This window comes from Palaemon carinicauda, chromosome 38 (assembly GCF_036898095.1).
Source record: "Palaemon carinicauda isolate YSFRI2023 chromosome 38, ASM3689809v2, whole genome shotgun sequence".
NCBI lineage: Eukaryota > Metazoa > Arthropoda > Malacostraca > Decapoda > Palaemonidae > Palaemon > Palaemon carinicauda.
Window position 1 is genome coordinate 3897614 of NC_090762.1, and position 20465 is coordinate 3918078.

The 20465-nt window shown below is 40.4% G+C and overlaps 1 pseudogene; it reads right to left on the reverse strand.

Moving 5' to 3' along the window:
* Positions 1-20465, reverse strand: part of LOC137630037 (unconventional myosin-Va-like) — a 173540-nt pseudogene that overhangs the window by 58858 nt on the left and 94217 nt on the right.

Below are 20465 nucleotides of genomic sequence, written 5' to 3' on the forward strand. Positions count from 1 at the left end.
GGGCCAGACAATCGGGTAGCAGTCGTGGCTAAAAAGGCCCTGAGAGTGGTGACCGGACATAGAAAAGTATCTTGGAGAAGAGGAATAACTTTCCAAGGGGACCACCTATTTTGGGGGTTAACGGCCGAATCATATTGGCGAATTGTCGAGTCCCTTTTGACTGATTCGATGAAGAAATCGTTTTCCGGTTCAATGTTCGAGTCTCTACGAGCTGCCAACTTCCTGTAGTCCACAAAGTTAGGGTTTTGGACATCCTTGAGTAATCCGACACAGTGAGTTTGGAATACTCGGGTCAGTTTGAGGAACGGAATCCGGATGGGACGGAGTTTCCACTCGAGGAGGAGAGGAAACCAACTGTTCTTGGGCAGTGAGGTGGTACTAAAACCACTGCGCCCCGGAAGGAGCGCAGTCGGTGTTAAAGTTTTTAGAAGATTCACTGGGAGAGATAGGGAAATCTTCCTCTAATGGTTCCAATCCCGGGGTAATGCGTCCATGGCATGAGCCCGAGGGTGCAGGATTGGGGTCACATAACAAGGAAGTTTGTGATTGATCTGAGATGTGAATAGATCTACCTGGATGCCTGGAACGAACCTGAGTATCCACCGGAGTGAAATTCTGACTCCAGGGAACTCGTCCTGGATAGTGAGCCCGTTCTCACACCCTGGCCTCCCGCTAGGTGAGGTGCTGACAGGAACCAGTTCTTTTCTGTTGCCCAGGCGAAGAAAGTGACCAGGACCTGATTCAGGTTGGGTGACTTGGATCCTCCCCTGTTTCCGTAGTGTACCACGTCTGTGCTGTCTGACACTACTCTGATGTGGGTCGACCTCGGAGGAGTCTCTCTCTTCAGGGTCAAGAACACTGCCATGGCTTCGAGAACATTGATATGGGACTGTTTCATGGCTAGTGACCAAGAACCTGAAACATCTGATGTTCGGAGAAATCCCCCCATCCACTTAGAGACACGGCTGAATGGAATGTCACTTGTGGAGGTGGGAATTGTAGAGGAACCGCTTTGGAGAGGTTCTTCGGTTCGGACCATGGGCGTAGTCTCATTTTCCCGACAGAGGGGATCTTCGAGACCTTGTCTTCTTATAGGTACTGTAGCTCTCTTTCTCCAAAATCGATTGATGTCTTGAGTTTGGCTTTTATTAGGAGATCTGTTACTGAAGTGAATTGGGAAAGGCCGAGGATACTTTCTAGGCTCTTTGGACACCTGTTTGTGCTTGAGAAATTCTTGATCTTGGAACCTATTCCTCTTACTTTTGGAAGGGAGAGACAGCGTGTGCTTCAAAAGGTCCCACTGAATGGCTAACCATTCTAAGTGGCCTGATGGTCGCAGGCGAGACTTATGGAGATTGACCCGAAATCACAGGTTGTCGAGCGATCGAAGAAATTCCTTCGTAGCTCTGTTACCTTCTATGGCCGGCCGGGCCCAAATGAGCCAACCGGCCAGATAAGCAATGATCTGTATCTCTTGGTTCCTGAGTTGTTCTAACACTGCCTCTCCCAGTTTCGTGAATATCCTGGGATCAATGTTGAGGCCGAAGGGCATGTCTTGAACACAAAGGCTTTCCTGCTTAGGTGGAAACCCAGATAAGAAGAGAAGTTTCGAGCTATAGGCGCAAGCTAATAGCGGTCGGTAAGATCGACAGAGGTGGTGACGGTCCCACGGGGAAGTAAGGTCCATACCTAAGAGATAGTCGTTTGATTGCTTTTTCTTGAGTAACCCTGTGGTGTACTCTTTCAGGACGGGAGTGTATTTCTGGGAGAAGGTCACTGGCGGAGGAGGAGGACCTTGAGGCCATTTTCATCTCAAACCGTTAGAGACTATGCTATGATCCCACAGACCGAGTCCAATGGTCACGAAAGTGGTAAAGTCTTCCCTCTACCAGGACCACCGCGTTGTGAGGGAGTGAATCTAGGTCCTTCCCTTCTCCGAGCCCCCTTTTTCCTAGGTCCGCCTTGATATCGGGACTGTCTTCTACTCCTGTAGCTTCCTCTCTGGTGTCCATGAAAGGAGCCTGAGGGTTCGGATCTAGGGCTGCATGCAGGCAAAACATCCCAACGGAGTTGGGCTGTGTACCTGGGGAATCAGTGAGGTAGACCACCTGATGATGGGGGGTCAGATACAAAATCGTCGAACCAGAGGAAGGCTGTGATGACGAGTGGGAAACCGACTATCAATTCCTGTCTGATAGAGGTCTCAGACAGAACGTACTTCCCACAACTGACCCGATCAGACCAACAAACGTGTAGGTCGAACTGGAAGGGCAGAGCCTGGAATTATCGTACCCCCCAGGCTGACAACATCCTGGTCCAGACAGATCGGGCCTGCCCTTTAGGAAATAATACCGTTACCTTCGGTACCTTGTCTAATCTAACCAAGGCAATCTCTTTCAATCGAACGAATCCGTTGAATGGGAATTCTAGTACCTGGGAGTAAAATCTAGGTCCCCCAGAGGGAGGACGTCTATGCCCTCCAGATTTATGGTACCACCTATATCCGAGTTCCTGAACGGCACTGACTCACCACCATACCTTAGAGCTCGTCATAGCCCCTTGGATTTCCTTAGAATGTGTTGCTTTTAGCCGTCACCGTTTATGCAGGGTAACCTGAACATTAGGATCCTTTAATGGTCCTAGGTCGGTGACGTAGGTAATTGCAAAGCTGAAGGCTCAAAACTCATCCCCACATACCTGCCCGTCCATGGGGTCGTTGTCCAACCTTAGAGAGGACACTCCGAGGAGATAGGGACCTCTAGATGGAGCATTCCTTCCCAACTTCGATACCCAAGGGTGGAGAGCCTCTCTTTGCAGGCCAGAGAGAATCATCATCATCCTGATGGGAACCATGCAGGCGAACCTTCTGTAACACAAAGGGGACATAAGTCTGGATGTTCCTTGAACTTTGGTTAGCGATCCTATTCACAGGCTGGGATCAGCTGTATACTCTTAAAAAGCCATTTTAAAGACAAGTTATTTAATGTATTATCTTCTGGGGTATAGTGCGACACTTGTATTCATGAAATGTGACACTGTTGGCGCATTCGCCACTGGGTGGAAATTTATTTCTATATGAACACTATGTTGTATGGATATTTATCCATATCTAGACATAGTTAGAATTGACTATGCATAAATATAGGCATAATTAATGTATTTCTATTTGAACACTATGTTGTATGGATATTTAGCCATATTTAGACAGTTAGGATTGAATATGCATAAATATAGGCATAATTAATTTAATTCTATTTGAACACGATGTTGTATGGATATTTATCCATATTTATACATAGTTAGAATTAAATACATGCATAAATATAGGCATAATTAATTTAATTCTATTTGAACACGATGTTGTATGGATATTTATCCATAATTATACATAGTTAGAATTAAATACATGCATAAATATAGGCATAATTAATTTAATTCTATTTGAACACGATGTTGTATGGATATTTATCCATATTTATACATAGTTAGAATTAAATACATGCATAAATATAGGCATAGTTACGTTCATAAATAATTTTTTTTTTTTTTTTTTTTTTTTTTACAGGTAAAACAAAAGATTGGCCACCCGTGGTCTGAGTGATCTCCGACTGTACCGGATCTCCGGTAACCATCCCCGGTACAAACAAAGGTCCGTCATAGTGACAACGTGAACCAGAGGAAATCTAATATTAACCTCAATGCTGATCGCCTGTACGATATCCGGTTAAGCCGGAGATTCGATGAAAAAGAATCGTAATGACGATATTGTGATAATTCATGAAAAAGGGTTCATACCCTGATTCTGAGCGTCTGATTGATCTCAGTTTGTACCGGAGAACCAGTGACAAAGGTCCGGCAACGTGAAAACGTGATCCTCATCGGTACGATAACATTCTCTAAACCTGAATGTCTGTGTTATCTCCAGTGAAGCCGGATATTCGATGAAAAAGGGACCGTAATAATGAAACTGTGAAATCCTCATCGGTATCACATTGTTAACTCCGGTTCTGGACGTCTGCTTGATCACTGTTTGTATGGGAGATCCGGTAGCAAAGGCTAGTCCCCGTGAGATCGTGACCGTCACCGGTATGATACCATTAACCTCAATGAATGTTTGAGTTATCTCCAGCGTAGCCGGAGATTCGATGAAAAAAGGGGCCGGAAAAGTGTAATTGAGATCAAACATGACAAAGGTTCGTGTGCAAAAAGGTCTCAGCCGGAGTCTGAGTGCCGGATTTCACCGTTGCACTCCAAATATCTGACTAGTTCTCACCCAATGAGTATCCATTATAGCGGCGTATAACTCAAGGCGGAGCTAAACATAACTCAAGGCGGAGCTAAGGGTGTCGGTATAAATCGAACCCAATTAATGACTCATACACCAACGTTCCTACTAATAGTGTTAGCTATATTAACAGTAACCACATCAATAAAACGTGTATAACATTAAACGTACTATCATCAACTCTGATAATAAGAGGAGGCCTGAATAACTCGTGAACGTATAAAAACGGAGAACGGGAAAATCACCTCCCTTACTCGAGCTAATAAACGAGCACCTTATGTTCTCACTCTCAAGGTTACATAATAAAAGCTAACATCACACAATAATATAAGGAAAGTAAAATAAAACTGATTGTTTTTATTTTATTTTTATTTTTTCCTTTTTCATTTTTAGTCATTGTAATAACCAAAAACGAAGAATAACGACAACGTAACCAATAAATAAGGATATAGTCTAAATCGAGCCTTCCTGGGGCGAGTACAAACTAACAGACTAAATCGCAAACGTTTAAATCGCTATTCGGCCAAAACCATTGTTGGCACTATAGTATCCAAATGTTTGTATATTTGTAATTTACCTAATGTCTGTTAATGACATAAGGATAAATAACTTAAAGCAATCTGCCGACCTGCGAGGGTCGGGGAAGCAGTGACATGCCCTTAAAATAAATATAAACACCAGCCTTAGCTAAAGGCAAGGCAAATATAAGTGTTAAGTGTATGGGCGACCTCCGGTGAAGCCGGAGCGTAATGAGATGTCCTGAATAATGCCGTCTTAGCCAAAGGCAAGGCAAATATAAGTGTGAAGTGTATGGGCGACCTCCGGTGACGCCGGAGGATAATGAGATACCCTGAATAATTCAATTGTGGCTAATAATTCAATTGTGAAGATATAAAAGCCAAGCCGCAGCTAAAGGCTAAGACTTAGATCATAGCAAAGCGTATTTACAACCTCCGGTGAGGCCGGAGGGAGAAGAAAGGTCCTGAATAATTATTGTGAATAAAAACACAATTGTAATAACAATGGCTATTGTGGATATGGCCGTGGCCTGAGACCGCAGTAAGGGCCACCGGAGGGTCGTATCTAAACAATATGAAGCCCGTCCCATGTAGTAAACAATATATAAATATAACAATAGAACGAAAGTCATTGAGAATCCCTCAAGCCGGAGTAGAACTCAAGGCGGAGTGGAAAACGTTCATAAACTACTCTCGAGCCGTAACGGGGAGAGGACGAACACGGACCAAAATAACGCTAACAATTGAAAAGTCACGAAAAATAAATAACTCGTAAGTTATCATCCACCCCGAGGGGGAGAGGTGAGGGAGGGAGAACCCGTTGAACGCACAAAACGGAAAACGGGAAATCCGCTCAACCACCAGAGCAAAGAAAGAAAACGAGAGAAAGGGGTAACTCGTGACTGCGAACAGAAAACGGGGACCCCTATCTCTCGCTCTCTTGGACACAAAAACAGGACTAAAAATCACACAACACTATTATAAACGTATAAAATAAAAATGTACATCCATATAACACTACGATCGAAGAATAGCATCTGCTAAAACTTTAAATAAATAGCACAGTCGAGTGACGAACGCCTCGGAGGGGCGGGCACTAAACAAATACAAAGCTAAATCGCTATCTCGTTCGTAGGCTGGACTTACCAGCAAAAAGTACCATGAGCATAAATACACAAAAAAATAAAAATAAAAATAATAACGGTTCTAAAGGCATAAGGCCAGGGACTTAACCAAGAACCTAAGTGACAGAGTACTAAACGGGCAGACAAAGATGAATTCCCAACAAGTGAACAAACAATGGCCGCCATGAAAGGCCAGACGGGAATAATAAAACAGACTATACTGGATATAAAACAAAAGCCCGGTACAATAAAATACTGTCAAAACAAACTATGGTACTTAACATTGGAATGTGTGAAGATGGAGCTTCGGACATGACAAAATAAATCCACGATTGATAAAAAAGACCGAGAGCACCACAAAACAAATCAACACTTAGTATTCCAAAAAGAAGGATGTCGTTCTGATGGCGCTCGCGTCGTGGCGTGGGTGGTGTGGCGCTGGTGGTTGGCAAGGGCCTTTGTATCGGCCCATCCCTTTGACGAAGGAATTAACTAAATGGAAGACAACCTGTGAATAGTGGATTACACGCGCCTTTGCTTTATACACGACACCCTAAAGGTGCTCGCGCGAGGGTTGTAACCTCAGCATTCCATGCTTTTATCTTTCTCTGGTATAATTGGAAGGTTTTATCAGAAAAGGTATATAAGAAGGACTCTTTTCACCCGGCGCCACAGATCGACCCAGAAAAGCATATGTTAATGCAATGTTGAATGCTTGCATTCTTAAGGATTTAGAAGAGTAAAGGCAGCATTAGATATACATTACATTTGTAAGGATCAGAATAATAAAAGCAATGGTAGTAGTATTCAAAAAGAATAATCGTAAGAGAAACAAGAGAATTCATTCAGAAAAAGAGAGGAAAACAATGAAGATTCAAGAAGTATAATCTTCTAAGACAAATATTTGAGGATAATCACTTAGTATATAAATTACCAAACAACATTAGGTTAACACAAACTAATCAACAACAGTAATACATGTTGTTGGAGCATGTTTATTACGAAAATTGAGTAATCTCTTGATCATCCAAACCTCAAATGATGTGTTCAAGCAATAATATTTTCAAGCTTCTTTGTAGGCCCCCACATGCTCCTTACTTCCATAGTTTCCTGCCCTCTAATTTTTTCTATTCCCTTTGGTGCAACTACTTTATCATTATCCTCCTCGAACTTTTACGTATTCAGTATATACTTTACATTTTTTGTTCTTAAAGTTCAAATTTGCTGTTAGTGTATTTATGTTGAACGGGTTGCCATACATCTCGTTTCATAGTTTATAAATGACAGATATATTTTAACATTGTTAATGATCTTGAAATATTTCATATTTTTTATTCATAAGTTCTCATATATAGCATATCTATTTCCTTATTTCCTTTCCTCACAGGGACACTTGAAGCATTATGCTTTTTAAACTAAGGTTGTAGCTTAGCTAGTGATGATGTTGCATATATTTCAAGCAAGTCCTAAGAGAATCTAAAATGTGACTAGTCTCTTTGAACAATCTTAAAATGATAAAGAAATATCATAAATGTAATGTAATATCTTGTGTATTATTTTCAATAAGTAGTTTAAATACAATGCAGTGTCAAATTACCATACTCTCATTACCAGGGTGTTGTCAAGATAAGTTTTACTATTCATTACTGTTTAATATTTCCAATTACCAAATTCATACCATTCTTAGTCTCAGATAATTCAATTTATGACTAAAAAATAATAAACATAACCTCAAGAAGTTTTTATAAATCCTATAGAAAATTTATTCTGAAGGATTGTTAATCGGATTTATAAAGAAAAAAAAAAAACAAGACGAAAATAACTAAAAAATAAGTAGACATTAAAGTCTTGTATCCAAACACTAAGAAGCTGAAAAGAAACTTTATGTTAGCCAGGACTTCGGAATTGGTTATCCACAAAGCGCACTCCGTCAATAATGCCATCAAGCTTTGGATAATCAAGAGATATTACCAAACTACAAGGAAAATAACCACTTTTCAGTATACTTTAAGTTACTCCTTGTAAATTCAACGAGAGAATATTGAAACAGAGGCTCCGAAGCAATGCAGAAAAATTATGCATTGGAAAAATGTACAATGTTCTGCTTTTATAGAATTAGTTTTAAATACTCACATCATTGCCAATCATGGAACTTAGATCCATGATATCATCTCTCACCAGTTCTGTGGGAGTATCGCTTGCTCCGCTATTGCTTACATTGCTGGCGCTTCTCTGTAAAATATAACCAACAAAATAAAAATTTTGTATTTCGCAAAAGAGGTTACAGTTAATCTAAAAGACTGGCTGTGAATGGACAGTGTGTTTAAAATAAAAATTTCTTTATTGTACATTTTAGAGAACAAAATAAAACTTTAGTATTTTCAAAAGAGATTATTTCTATCAATCTACAAGACTGACTGACGTTAGTGTATATAAAATAAAAACTTGTTTATTTTACAACATTATAGAGGAAAAATTAAAACTAGTATTCTTAAAAGGGATTATTTCTATCAATTCACAAGACTGATTGTGAATGGACATTAATGCATTCAATATAAAAAAGGGATTTTGACGAAGGAAAAATCTATTTCTGGGGAGAGACCTGTGACGCCCGGCGAAAAAGTCCTTCTTTGTACTTTTTCTGATATAAATCTTCCAAATATACCAGAGAAAATTAAAAGCATGGAATGCAGAGGTTACAACCCTCGCGCGAGCACCTTGTTGGTGTCGTATATCTAACAAGGGCGTTTGAAAACACTATTCACAGGCTGTCTTCCATTTAGATAATCCCTTCATCAAAGGGGGAGGGCCATGACAGGCCCTAGAGAATACAGTTGGGTTACCCTACCGACACCTACCACTCGCGCTCACCAGGTCATCCTTCTGCAAGAACATATGGCTTGGCAAGGAAAGGGTGGGTCCGTACAAAAATAATCGGGAAGGGTTTCGCCGGGCGTCACAGGTCTCTCCCCAGAAATAGATTTTTCCTTCGTCAAAATCCCTTTTCTGGGTCGACCTGTGACGGCCGGCGAAAAAGTACCAGAGAATGCCTTCCAAGCCCAATAAATTAATAACATAATGAGGAGAATACAATCACCATGTACGACAATACTATGATATAATAAAGTAATCGTCCAATTACCAACCAGCCAAATGACATAGGGAACGTAAGGTTAAATAATAATGACGACAAGGAACCAACTGAGTGTCGAATTGCAAAAGGCATCAAACCTTACATGTCTAAGTATATCTAAACATTAAAGGAACGGTAACTACAATAATAGTTAAACCATAGGAATTAAACATGGCAAATATCATAGGGCTAACGAACTACCAAGGAGAGCGGCGACGTGGTGTGAGTGGCGGGTAGGAGGGAGAAGAGAAGAGATGGAAGAAAGGAAGAAGAGGAGATTAATGGGGAGGGATAAGGCTTCCCTCTGCCATCGTCGGCATTTAAGGGCCTGTAAGATCTTTAGATATTGGCGTTTGACAACCATAGGGGATTTCCAACCCGTATATTTTTTAAAATCATCAAAGTCCCTGTTCTGGGAATCATTGTTGGAGGCCTCTACTGTCCGTATATCATGAGCCTGGGGAAATGATTCCGGATTAGTATGTTTAATGAAGTAGAGGATTTGTTGCCTGATACCGTGAATGGAAATAGTACCTCCTTGTTCCCTGATAACCAAGGGGCCAGACGAGCGGGTGGCAGTTCTAGCTAAAAAGGGGCTTGAGAGTGTGACTGTACATGGAGAATGATCCTGGGGATGAAGAATAATCTTCCGAGGGGAGCACCTATTTTGCGGATCCTCATTTTTTAGCTAGGAAAGCTTTGTCTGGAAAAGGAGTACTTCGGCTGAAGGGAGGAAATCTATGTTTTCCGGGTTTCGTGAGAGAGCTGCTAGTTCTGATGTTCCATCACCTGAGGCCATAGCCGTTAGAAATAAAGTCTTCCTAAGAAGAGTGATATAAGAGCAGGATTCATTGTCCGTGTCCATCGCAAGTTTGAGAACACCGTTCAGAGACCAAGAGTCCTTTTGTGGCCGAACCGAAGGTCGAAGCCTAGCACATGTTTTTGGGGTTGATGAGAAATAGGAATCAGCTAGGTTAATGTTGAACCCAACAAGGAAGATCTTCTTCAAAGCTGACTTGATGGTGGTTAAAGTGCTAACTGTTAGGCCTTTGTCAAATAGGAACCTCAAGAAAGAGATGGCTAAATGCGGGGACATACGAGTATGGTCTGCACTCTTAGGGGACCTACTAGTTGTTAACGGCCGAATCATATTGGCGAATTGTCGAGTCCCTTTTGTCCCATTCGATGAAGAGATCGTTTTCCGGTTCAATGTTCGCATCTCTACGAGCTGCCAACTTCCTGTAGTCCACAAAGTTAGAGTTTTGGCTATCCTTGAGTAATCTGACACAGTGAGTTTGGATACTCGGGTCAGTTTGAGGAACGGGATCCGGATGGAACTGAGTTTCAACTCGAGGAGGAGAGGAAACCAACTGTTCTTGGCCAGTGAGGTGGTACTAAAGTACTGCGCCCCGGAAGGAGCGTAGTTTGTGTAAAAGTTTTTAGAAGATTCCCTGGGGGAGATAGGGAAATCTTCTTCTAATGGTTCCAATCCCGGGGTAATGCGTCCATGGCATAAGCCCGAGGGTCCAGGGTTGGGGTCACATAACAAGGAAGTTAGTGATTCATCTGAGTTGCGAATAGATCTACCTGGAGGCCTGGAACGAGCCTGAGTATCCACCGGAATGAAATTATGTCTAGAGACCATTCTGACTCCAGTGGATCCGTCCTGGATAGTGAGTCCGCTCTCACATTCTGGCCTCCCGCTAGGTGAGGTGCTGACAGGAACCAGTTCTCTTCTGTTGCCCAGGCGAAGAAAGTGACCAGGATCTGATTCAGGTTGGGTGACTTGGATCCTCCCCTGTTGACGTAGTGTACTGCGTCTGTGCTGTCTGACACTACTCTGATGTGGGTCGACCTCTGAGGAGAGTCTCTCTTCAGGGTCAAGAACACTGCCATGGCTTTGAGAACAATGATATGGGACTGTTTCATGGAGAGAGACCAAGAACCTGAAATATCTGATGTTCGGAGTAATCCCCCCCCCATCCACTTAGAGACGCGGCTGTATGGAATGTCACTTGTGGAGGTGGTAATTGTAGAGGAACCGATTTGGAGAGGTCCTTCGGTTCGGACCATGGTCGTAGTCTCATTTTCAAGACAGAGGGGATCTTCGAGACCATGTCTCTTATAGGTACTGTAGCTCTCTTTCTCCAAACTCGATTGATGTCTTTGAGTTTGGCTTTTATTAGGAGATCTGTTACTGAAGTGAATTGGAAAAGTCCGAGGATACTTTCTAAGGCTCTTCGGACACCTGTTTGTGTTTGAGAAAATTTTTTTTGATCTTGGAAACTATTCCTCTTACCTTTTGGAAGGGAGAGACAACGTGTGCTTCGAAAGGTCCCACTGAATGGCTAACCATTCTAAGCGGCCTGATGGTTGCAGGCGAGATTTTTTTTTGGAGATTGACCCGAAATCACAGGTTGTCGAGAAATTGAAGTACTGTAATTCCTTCGTAGCTCTGTTGCCTTCTATGACCGGCCGGGCCCAAATGAGCCAACCGGCCAGATAAGCAGTGATCTGTATCTCTTGGTTCCTGAGTTGTTCTAACACTCTCTCTCCCAGTTTCGTGAATATCCTGGGATCAATGTCGAGGCCAAAGGGCATGTCTTGAACACAAAGGCTTTCCTGCTTAGGCGGAAACCCAGATAAGAAGAGAAGTTTCGAGCTATAGGCGCAAGATAATAGTCGTCGGTAAGATCGACAGAGGTGGTGACGGTCCTACGGGGAAGTAAGGTCCGTACCTGAGAGATAGTCAACATCCGGAACTTGTCGCAGAGAATGTAAGAGTTTAGCTTGACAAGTCCAGGTCCACTCTCAATGCCGACAAGCCTTTCTTCGGAATCGTGAACAGGTGGCTTTGGAACTTCAGTGATCGATCCCGTTTGATTACTTCTTCTTGAGTAACCCTGTGGTGTACTCTTTCAGGATGGGAGTGGATTTCTGGGAGAAGGTCACTGGTGGAGGAGGAGGACCTTGTGGCCATTTTCGCCTCAAACCTTTAGAGATTATGCTATGAGCCCACAGACCGAAGGTCCAATGGTCTCGAAAATGGTAAAGTCTACCCCCTACCGGGACCACCGCGTTGTGAGGGGGTGAATCTAGGTACTTTCCTTCTCCGAGCCCCCTTTTTCCTAGGTCCGTCTCTATGGCGAGACTGTCTTCTACTCCTGTAGCTTCCTCTCTGGTGTCCACGAGAGGAGCCTGAGGGTTCGGATCTAGGGCTGTATGCAGGTAAAACATCCCAACGGGGTTGGGCTGTGTACCTGGGGAATCAGTGAGGTAGACCACCTGATGAGGGGGATTTGGATGCATAGACGTCGAATCAGAGGAAGGCTGTGATGACGAGTGGGTAACCGACTATCGATTCCTGTCTGATAGAGGCCTCAGACAGAACGTATTTCCCACAACTAACCCGATCAGACCATCAAACGTGTAGGTCGAATTGGAAGGGCAGATCTTGGAATTATCGTACCCCCAAGACTGACAACATCCTGGTCCAGACAGACCGGGCCTGCCCTTTAGGAAATAATACTGTTACCTTCGGTACCTTGTCTAACCTAACCATGGCAATCTCTTTTAATCGAACGAATCCGTTGAATGGGAATTCTAGTACCTGGGAGTAAAATCTAGGTCCCCCAGAGGGAGGACGTCTATGCCATCCAGATTTATGGTACCATCTATATATGGAACATGTAAGGCAAATCTCTATGCGTTGTTTTTTATCGAAGGAGGTTACTTCGATATGCCTGGGGCTGTAGGGGGAAACTTCCGAGTTCCTGAACGGATCCGACTCACCACCATACTTTTGAGCTCCGTCATAGCCCCTTGGTTTTCCCTAGAATGTGTTGCTTTTAGCAGTCACGGTTTATGCAGGGTAACATGAACATCAGGATCCATTAAGGGTCCTAGGTCGGTGACGTAGGTAATTGCAAAGCTGAAGGCTCAAAACTCATCCCCACCTACCTGCCCGTCCATGGGGTCGTCGTCCAACCTTAGAGAGGACACTCTGAGGAGATAGGGACCTATAGATGGAGCATTTCTTCCCAACCTTGATACCCAAGGGCGGAGAGCCTCTCTTGCAGGCCAGAGAGATTCATCATCATCCTGACGGGAACCATGTAGGCGAACGTTCTGTAACAGAAAGGGGACATAAGTCTGGATGTTCCTTGAACTTTGGTTAGTGATCTTATTCACAGGCTGGGATCAGCTGTATAACTCATAAAAATAAATTTTAAAGAATAGTCATTTAATGTACTATCTTTTGGGGTATAGTTCGACACTTGTATTCATGAAATGTGACACTGTTGGCGCATCCGCCACAGGTTGGCCACCCCTGACTCAGACGTTCAGAACCGGGTCTAACATTATTTACAGGCTATTAGTATTCTATTGATTCATCTGTTCACTGACCAGAGTTTCAAGGAACAGTAGATAGCCTCTCATGGCATGGTTAGTCTCGACCCGGCCCTTCATTAGAAGGGGCCAACGTTCGGTTCCCAGTACTGAGTGGAAACTTATTTCTATTTGAACACTATGTTGTATGGATATTTATTCATATTTAGGCATAGTTAGAATTGAATATGCATAAATATAGGCATAATCAATTTATTTCTATTTGAACACGATGTTGTATGAATATTTATTCATATTTAGGTATAGTTAGAATTGAATATGCACAAATATAGGCACAATCAATTTATTTCTATTTGAACACTATGTTGTATGGATATCTATTCATATTTAGGCATAGTTAGAATTGAAAATGCATAAATATAGGCATAATCAATTTATTTCTATTTGAACACGATGTTGTATGGATATTTATCCATATTTATAAATAGTTAGAATTAAATATATGCATAAATATAGGCATAGTTATGTTCATATATTTTTATTAGGACTTTCAAGAATAGCTATTGAATATTACCAACGCAAATTCAAAGTGTCATTAAAGTAAGTACAGTTTACTTTGTATTCATGTTAAATCCTTTCCTTTACAGCAAAACAAGAGATTGGCCACCCGTGGTTTGAGTGATCTCTGTCTATACCGGAGCTCCGGTAACAATCCCCGGTACAAAGGTCCGTCATAGTGACAACGTGAACACCAGAGGAAAACTAATATTAACCTCAATGCTGATCGCCTGTACGATATCCGATTAAGCCGGAGATTCGATGAAAAGGATCGTAATAACGATATAGTGATTATTCATGAAAAAGGGTTCATACCCTGATTCTGATCGTCTGATTGATCTCTGTTTGTAACGGAGAACTAGTGACAAAGGTCCGTCATCGTGAAAACGTGATCCTCAGCGGTACGATAACATTCTCTAATACTGAATGTTTGTGTTATCTCCAGTGAAGCCGGAGATTCGATGAAAAAGGGCCCGTAATAATGAAACTGTGAAGTCTTCATCGGTATCACATTGTTAACTCCGGTTCTGGCCGTCTGCTTGATCTCTGTTTGTACCGGAGATCCGGTAGCAAAGGCCCGTCACCGTGATATCGTGACCGTCCCCGGTACGATAACATTAACCTCAATGAATGATTGTGTTATCTCCCGTGACGCCGGCTGTAACGGTGTAATTATGATCAAACATGACAAAGGTTCGTGTGTAAAAGGCTTCAGCCGGAGTCCGAGTGCCGGATTTCACCGTTGCACTCCAAAAATCTGCTCCTGTACGTTAACTAGTTCTCACCCAATGAGTATCCATTATAGCGGAGCATAACTCAAGGCGGAGCTAAGCATAACTCAAGGCGGAGCTAAGGGTGTCGGTATAAAACGACCCCAATTAATGACTCATACACTAACGTACCTATTAATAGTGTTAGCTATATTAACAGTAACCACATCAATAAAAACGTTTATAATATTAAACGTACTATCATCAACTCTGAGACTAAGAGGAGGCCTGAATAACTCGTGATCGTATAAAAACGGAGAACGGGAAATTCACCTCTCTTACTCGAGCTAACAAAGAAAACGAGAGAAGGGATAACTCATATCTGTAGAACACGGAACGAGCAGTCTCTGTTTTCGCACTCAAGGTTACATAATAAAAAACTAACATCACACAATAAAACAAGAAAATTAATAAAATTGATTGCTTTTCTTAGTAATTGTAATAACCAAGAACGAAGAATAACGACAACGTAACAAATAAACAAGGATATAGTCTAAATCGAAGCCTCTGAGGCGAGTACAAACTAACAGACTAAATCGCTAAACTTTAATTCGCTATTCTTTAAATCGCTATTCTTCGTAGGTCCAAATTGGACTTGCAAGCAAATAAATATCATAGTATAAACTAATAAAAATTAATGATAACACAAAAAGGCCATAAAACGTAAGTGATATAACCTAGATGACAGAGTACCAGATGGGGAAAAATAACTAGAATATTTACCGAAGCGAACATAACCCAAAATGGCTGCCGATACCTCGGCAGGACAATCGCTTCCAAAACTAAAAACCACCATATTGGAAACAGAACAAATGCCCGGTACTATCAAAAGCTGCCAAAACAAACTATGGTACTTAACATTGGTAAGGGTGAAGTAGCAACGTCAGTCATGTTGAATTAACGACAATCACTTCGAAAAAACACTGGGCAAAACACTTATCAACTTTGCGGTCAAGTCCAAAACAGAAGGATGACCTGGTGAGCGCGAGTGGTAGGTGTCGGTAGGGTAACCCAACTGTATTCTCTAGGGCCTGTCACGGCCCTCCCCCTTTGATGAAGGGATTATCTAAATGGAAGACAGCCTGTGAATAGTGTTTTCAAACGCCCTTGTTAGATATACGACACCAACAAGGTGCTCGCGCGAGGGTTGTAACCTCTGCATTCCATGCTTTTAATTTTCTCTGGTATATTTGGAAGATTTATATCAGAAAAAGTACAAAGAAGGACTTTTTCGCCGGCCGTCACAGGTCGACCCAGAAAAACCTTTACATTGTACCTTATGGGTGCCGCCTTTCACTTTAGCAAGCTGCTCTTCGAGAGTGTCATTCTTCTGCTCTAATCTATTGTACTCTCCTAACAATCTCTGATATGCTGCCTTCTCTTCTGAGCTTTCCATAATTATTTGCTGCTTTTATGCTTCAAATTTCCTTCGAAGCAGTTCTGGAAAATATGCATTTATAAGTCAAATATATACTGTAGTATAATACTTGAAATGGAACAATTAAAACTTACAAAAATAATTCTATATCTCTTTAGTTTATAAAATCGTTTTGATGAAAAGACACCACTTATGCCTCGGTAAAATATATTCAAGAATTTTATTTCAACTACTTTCAAGAAATCTGTAAGAGTGCAGGTCTGAGATTCAATGTCAATAAGCGCCAAGTGTTCTCTTTCCTCAATAAGAACTTTAGAAACTACATGATCAATGAGACACAAACAACATAGAAATTATAACGGTACAAATTGTCACGTTAGTGAACTGTTCCTTTAACAGAAACAATGAAATAATGAGGATTTCTTTTCTAATCGCAAACAGAAAATGAAGAGAGAGAACTTTTAAGAAAATCTTTGATTCCTCCGGAATCACTGAAGGTACTTTCATCATTCATCTTGATTCAGGTTGATACTAGAAAAAGACAGCAGACCCTTCTGTCTTCTACAATTCTTTGAAGACATTATAATCCAATGTAACTTCCATATGAGGCTCCAGACACTCTTAGACATTACGCAAAGAACATTAAGAGATTGAAATTCTTATCCAGCAATTACTTTCATGATATAATTATTTCTCAATCATCTAATCATCACCTTACCTTCCCCTTGCCTCAGGATCTCTTCTTTTTGTGCCTGTAAGTTCCTCGGTGAGTCTCGCATTTTCTGTATTGAGTCTTTCAAACAACTCGCGGTTCTCCTTCTCGGCCTGTTCCTTCTGGGTCAAGATGTCCATTTTCTCACCTCTCTCATGCTGTAATTACAGTAATTAATTAAGCATATTTTCTTATGCTTACAAACATTCTACTCTTGTGTGGAATAACAAATCAATTATTGTACAAGTAGATGTTTTATGCTTACAAACATTCTATGCTTGTGCAGAATAACAAATCAATTAACAAGTAGTAGTAGTTTCAAATCACAATTACCTCAACTTCTTCTGTGAGTTTCGTGATGAGGGCTTCGAACTCCGTGACCCGATTGGTAGTTCCCTTCAACTGACTTTCCAGTGCCTTCATATCAACAACCGGTGACTTCAAAGCAGTTAGGCTATCTCTTCCTTGTATGCTTTGATATTATTGTTTTCATGTTTCTGGAAAAAATAATAGAAACAGTAGAATTTGAATATGTAAAAATTATAACTACATGAATAGGAGCTTACTGAATCAATTTTCTTTCCCATGTAAGAAGCCATGACTTGCCGTTTTGCCGAGACATGAAAGTTTTGAATTTGAAATAAAGGTATTTTTATTAACTATTTCTTTTACTACACAAAAACCTTTTGAATATTTATACTGTGAACAGCTTTGGATAAAAATAGTGATACGGTAGTTTATCACAAACAGATTGTGTTAAAGAGTTCAGTATTACTGTTCATATCATAAATATAATGGAATTCTAGCAAATATTTCTATTTTTATATTTATACCAATACAGTATTTGCTGGATATATTTCTTAAGTGAAATCTTACGATTGCGCTAAAACAAAAACCAAGAATTTAAAAATTGTTCATTTACAATTCTCATGTTCCAATTTTTGGCATTAGCCTGGCATTGCTGAATCCAGAATCCAAAAGAATATCAGTTTATCATGGAAACAAAGTGGAATCAGGAAACCACACATAAAATAAAGACTAAATTTTGAATCACTGAAGCCTAATTACATCTCAATATACTGTAAATAATTAATCTAAAAAATGATTGGATCAACAAATGGATATCTCATTTAACTTCTGTAAGTCTAGACACTTACAGAATGAAAAGACTGTAAAAGACTACTTTTTCAAAGGGCTGTTATAAGCTAAACCTTGCAAAGATATGCAATATACAGCAAATGCCCTTCTTTACTAAACAACTGAAGATAACTTTACTCGATTGCACTGTACTTTCTCGTGCAATTTAGTTACTCCAACAAAACTTATAGCTATTTCTATATCTCGCCTATTAGCCACAAAAACATTTGTTATTCCTTCTTTTAAGGTGTCAAGCTTCTGTCAACTACAATAAATAAAATCTCTGTGGCTCCCTTCACTACAATCTTACGTTGGAAAGTTCAACTAGATACAACATACCTCTAGAATTTGCTATTTATGGTCTGTTTTAGGTTAATATTAACAAATCATATATTTCTTCTACACAACACTTTGTAGAGAAGAGAGAGTACTAAAATTCTCATTGATAAAATTTTGTCATCAGGATTCTCGTGGTTGAACTGTGATATCGAACAACGAGAATGCCTCTAATGGAATCCCTCTGGATTAGAGTAATTTCCTACTTGAACTAAAGAAAAACTGCTTTATTACAGGAATATGAAATATAATGCTACCATCTTCATGAAATGAAGATGATAGAGAGGAGAGGTCCCCTTTTCTGTTTCATTTGTTTGATGTCGGCTACCCCCCAAAATTGGGGGAAGTGCCTTGGCATATTTAGGCCTATGTATCTTCATGAAGTGTACCTGAAGGATCCCATGAATATTATAAACAAAATTAAAAAAAAAAAACATGATAGTCGACTCAATTAAAAAAGCTCAACATTGTGAAAACCAACCATTTCTGTGAGTTTCTGTTGCAGAGAGATAATCTTGTTCTCCAATCCCTTCTTCTGATGCTCAATAGATTTGGCTTCTATCTTGAGTTTTTTCAACCTCCTCCTAGCCAAGAAACACCTGACCATGCCTTTCAAAGTGATAAAACCTTTGACAGCAAGCCTGAAGTGTTTGACAGCGAGATACTTTCGCACGTGCTTCTGAATAACAATGCACTGAAACGAAAAATGAAAGATTAGGTGAAAACCCGAACATTAAAACTTAATCTTTTTATCTATCTACCATGGCCCTTCCCCCAATTTTGGGTTTAAAGAAAAAAAAAACATGCTCTTTCTTCTCAGCATTCCCCTTTGCATGACGAAGGACTCAGCCGAGTTTGGTTGGTACTTTAATATATCATCATCATCATCATCTCCTCTCCTATGCCTATAGACGCAAAGGGCCTCGGGTAGATTTTGTCAGTCGTCTATATCTCGAGCTTTTAAATCAATACTATTCCATACATCATCTCCCACTTCACACTTCATAGTCCTCAGCCATGTAGGCCTTGCTATTCCAATTCTTCTAATGCCTTTTGGAGCCCAGTTGAAAGTTTGGTGAACTAATCTCTCTTGGGGAGTGCAAAGAGTATGCCCAAACCATCTCCATTTACCCCTCACCATGATCTCATCCACATATGGCACTCAAGTAATCCGTCTTAGAGTTTCATTTCTAATCGTTTCCTGCCATTTAACTCTCTCAATATTCTTCTGAGGTCTTTGTTCTCAAATCTACAAAATCTGTTGGTTTCATTGCCAATGTATACTACGCTATATTGTTTCAGCAGTTCCATCGGCAAAGGTCGTCCAAATGCAGATATCGTCATCCCATTATGTTTTGAAATATTCTATTTAGCTCTTAAAAACCTTGCAGAAATTATTTTTTCCCACTCATTATAATAAATTCTAATGAATCATACCATAGTCTAGCTCATACATGTAATAAAAAAATCTAATCGTTGGAACTTCAGAAGTTCAAACTTTCAGTGAATGTTTTTATGTTTAAAAGGTTGACATGATTCCCTCTTTATTGCTAATATATGATAGATCTATATTAACAATGATACTAATCTTGAAGATATTTTATATGCTTTACTATCATTTCTCATATATAGCTTATTCATTTCCTTATTTCCTCTCTTCACTGTGCTATTTTTTCTTTTGGAGGCCTTGGGCTTTTAGCATCCTCCTCTTCCAACTAGGGTTGTAGCTTAGCTAGTATTGTAATAATAATGATGATGATAATAATAATAATAATAATAATGATTATACCTAGATGCAATTATATAAATGGAATGGCTTCGTAATTTCTTTAACCCTGGATAGGTACGGTCCTCGGACACCCCTTTAAGGGTATACTCGGACGCGAACGACCCCGACGCCAAAAAAAATTCTTGAAAAATCAGTTTTTGCAGTAACCTCCTTTTTTCTTTTGCCAAAAAAAACTTCAATGAATGCTTAAAACAACTGTAAAGATAAATACTACTCATCTGCCGAAAAACTATTTATTATAAATATTTTAAAAAATTAAGTAGAAAAAAAAAAAGACCTGACATAAAAATTCATAAAAAAAAAGTTTATACATATATACACAAATCCTTTTAGGAATTGATTCTTGAATGTTTAGGACACATCTTGATGTATTTT